This window comes from Capsicum annuum, chromosome 3, assembly GCF_002878395.1.
Source record: "Capsicum annuum cultivar UCD-10X-F1 chromosome 3, UCD10Xv1.1, whole genome shotgun sequence".
In the NCBI taxonomy this organism is placed as follows: Eukaryota; Viridiplantae; Streptophyta; class Magnoliopsida; order Solanales; family Solanaceae; genus Capsicum; species Capsicum annuum.
In genome coordinates, this window is record NC_061113.1 from 191738201 (window position 1) to 191742023 (window position 3823).

The 3823-nt window shown below is 40.8% G+C and overlaps 1 pseudogene; it reads right to left on the reverse strand.

Annotated features, from left to right (window-relative positions):
- Positions 1-535: 535 nt before the first annotated feature.
- Positions 536-3617, reverse strand: LOC124897065 (annotated as a pseudogene).
- Between the last annotated feature and the right edge of the window lie 206 nt (positions 3618-3823).

Here is a 3823-nt window from a genome sequence, read left to right on the forward strand (position 1 = left end):
TGTGAGGCAGTGAGCATAGGCGATGGCATAGGCGGCGCCTAGCCTATTGCCTATGTGAGATCATTCCTAGACTTACCACAATTGACATGCCTCACTTTCAAATCAAAATTTGGGGCTAATCTCTTCTTTTGTACTTTCATGCACCTACACTTAATCAAAAACAACAAAAATAATTAGAAGGATGGGTTGCCTCCCACCAAGCTCCTTAGTTTTGGTCGTGGCTCGACTCTTCTTTTTGAATTTTTATTTATCAAAAACAAACTCCTAGTAAAACAAAAATGATTAAAAATGATGGGTTGCCTCCCATGTAGTGCTTGATTTATTGTCGCGGCACTACATAGTTATCTCGATTACTCAGACTTCATTTTATCGAGTCAGTTGGACCAATATATAGCTTCACTCTTTGGCCATTAACCTTAAAGAAACTACCATTATCGTTTTCTAACTCTACTACTCCAGATGAGTAAACTTGGCTGATTCTGAATGGACCAGACCATTTAGACTTCAACTTACCTAGAAACAGCCTCAGTCTGGAGTTGAAAAGGAGTACCAAATCGCCTTTCAAAAAGTTTCATTGGATAATCCTCCAATCATGGTACTTTTTCATCCTTTTCTTGTAAAGATCTGCTCTTTTATATGCATATAGACAGAATTCATCCATCTCGTTCAGCTGCCCCAATCTCATATTAATAGCATCATCCCAGTTCAGGTTAAGCTGCTTCAGTGCCCACATTGCTTTATGTTCTATCTCAATTGGCAAGTGACAAGCCTTTCCATAAACTAGTTGGTATGGTGACATGCCAATTGGTGTCTTAAACGCGGTCCTATATGCCCATAAGGCATCATCCAGCTTCCTGGACCAATCTTTCCTGCTGGCATTCATAGCCTTAGCAAGGATCAGCTTGATTTCCCGGTTTGAAACCTCTACCTGCCCACTAATTTGTGGGTGGTACGGTGTAGCTACCTTATGTTGCTTAACCCCATACTTTGCTAATACGGCTCTGAACAGCTTGTTGTAGAAATGTGATCCTCCATAGCTTATGATGGTATGGGGTACCCCAAAACGAGAGAAGATATTTCTCTTTAAGAATGCCACAACACTCTTACCTTCATTATCAGCTAGAGCGACTGCTTCGACCCATTTGGATACGTAATCCACAGCAACTAAGATATATTTCATCCTAAATGAGCTCACGAATGGGCCCATGAAGTCAATACCCCAGAAATCAAATAACTCTACTTCAAGCATTTTGGACATGGGCATCTCATGGTGCTTTGAGATAGAACCTTTCCACTGACACTGATCACATCTTCTTACAAAATCGTAGGTATCCTTGAATAATGAAGGCCAATAGTAGCCACTTTGCAGTACTTTCTTAGCCGTCCGTTCACCTGCATGGTGACCTCCAACTTGGGAAGCATGGCTTGCTTTCAGTATGCTAGGCACCTCTACATCTGGGATGCACCGCCTAATAATACCATCAGCACATCGTCAAAAAAGATAAGGCTCATCCCAGAAGTAATGTTTCACATCATGCATGAACTTTTTCTTCTGATGAAAGGAGAGATTCTCAGGAATCACTTTGCTTACCATGTAGTTAGCAAAATCTGCATACCACGGTAAGTTTTCCACCATAGTTGCTAGAATATCTTTGTCGAGGAATGCATCATCAATATCAAGGTCGGTCTGCACTGTGTGCTCACTCTCAAGTCAAGATAGATGATCAGCTACTTGGTTTTCACAACCTTTTCTATCCTTTACCTCGAAATCGAATTCTTGAAGCAGTAGCACCTACCTAATTAGCCTTGTCTTGGCATCCTTCTTTGCCATTAGATATCTTAGAGCCACATGATCTGTATGAACCACTACCTTGGTTCCCAACAAGTAAGCACGAAACTTTTTGAAAGCATAAACAACAACAAGAAGCTCTTGTTCAGTGATGGTATAGTTATTCTATGCTCCATTCAATGCCTTTCTCGCGTAGTAGATTGGATGAAATAGCTTTTCTCTTTTCTGACCAAGTACAGCACCCAAGGCTACACCACTTGCATCACACATAATTTCAAAAGGTAAAGACCAATCGGGTGCTACAATTATAGGTGCTTCAACTAGCTTTCCTTTGAGGCATTCAAATGTCTTCAAGCAATCTTCACCAAAGTAAAACTTTGCCTCCTTCTCCAAAAGTTTGCATAATGGGTTTGCAATCTTGGAGAAGTCTTTAATAAACCTCCAATAAAAACCTGCATGACCGAGAAAACTACGAACCCCCTTCAGTGAAATTGGAGGTGGTAGTCTCTCGATAACTTCAATCTTTGCTCGATCAACTTCAATTCCCTTTTCAGAGACTTTATGCCCGAGAACAATGACTTCCTTAACTATAAAATGGCACTTCTCCCAATTTAGCACCAGATTGAATTCCACACATCGTTGCAAAGCCATACTCAGATTTGCCAATCATGACTCAAATGACTCACCTACTACCGAAAACTCATCCATAAACACCTCCAAGGTGTTTTCAACCATATCAGAGAAAATGGATATCATACACCACTAAAAAGTGGCAGGTGCATTACATAGCCCAAATGGCATTCGTTTGAATGCAAAAGTACCATATGGGCATGTAAAACTGGTCTTCTCTTGATCTTTAGGAGCAATGCAAATCTGATTATATCCAGAATAACCATCCAAGAAATAAAACCATTCTTTCCCTGCCAATCGATCAAGCATTTGATCTATGAATGGCATTGGGAAATGGTCCTTTAACGTCCATGAGTTTAGCTTTCGGTAATCCATACACACCCTCCACCCTGTGACAGGCCTGAGTGGAATTAGCTCATTCTTCTCGTTTGCTACTACTGTCATGCCCTTTTTTTGGGGCACATATTGTACAGGACTCACCCATTTACTGTCTGAGATCGGATACACCACCCCTGTATCTAACCACTTTATGATTTCTTTCTTCACCACCTCTTGCATAGGTGGATTCAGACGACGCTAATACTCAATAGTGGGTACTCAATCTTTCTCTAGCTGAATCTTATGCATACATATGCCAGGAGAGATACTAATTATATCAGCAATAGTCCAACCAATAGCTCTCTTGTACCTCTACAGAACAGAGATGAGAGCCTCTACCTGTTGTTCACCTAAATCAGCAGCAATAATAACCGGCAGTGTATTTCCACTACCCAAGAACACATACCTTAGATGACTGGGTAGCTCTTTCAATTCTAACACCGGTGGTTCTTCAATGGATGGCTTTGTCGGTGGTGAATGTCAATTCTTAAGGTCAAGGTCCAGCTTGTTGGGGGCATAAGAATACGAACCCATTCCTGTCAAAGCATAAATAGTTTCTTCGTACTCTTTAACATCCTCACGATCAAAGTTCAAAAGCACAGCAGCCAATGGCTCAACAGTAAGCTGCTTCTCTAAAGCTAGTTCTTTCTCATCCTCATAATAAACATCAACTATAGAGAACACATTCATATCCTTGGTCTGCTTCATTGATTTGCATACATCAAAATGTACTACTTCATCATTCATCCAAAATAAAAGCTCACTTGCTCGCATATCAATAAGAACACTTCCTGTTGCGAGGAAAGGTCGACCAAAGATTATGGGCACCTCAAAATCCACCTCGCAATCCAAAATAACAAAGTCTGCAAGAAAAATGAAGGTAGAAACCTTTACTAATACATCATATAAGATACCAACAGGTTGTTTTACCGACCTATCTGCCATTAAGAGCCGTATGTTGGTTGGTGTAGGATCCCCCAACCCCAACTGCCTGTAAATGGCTAGTGGCTTCAAATTAATGCTATC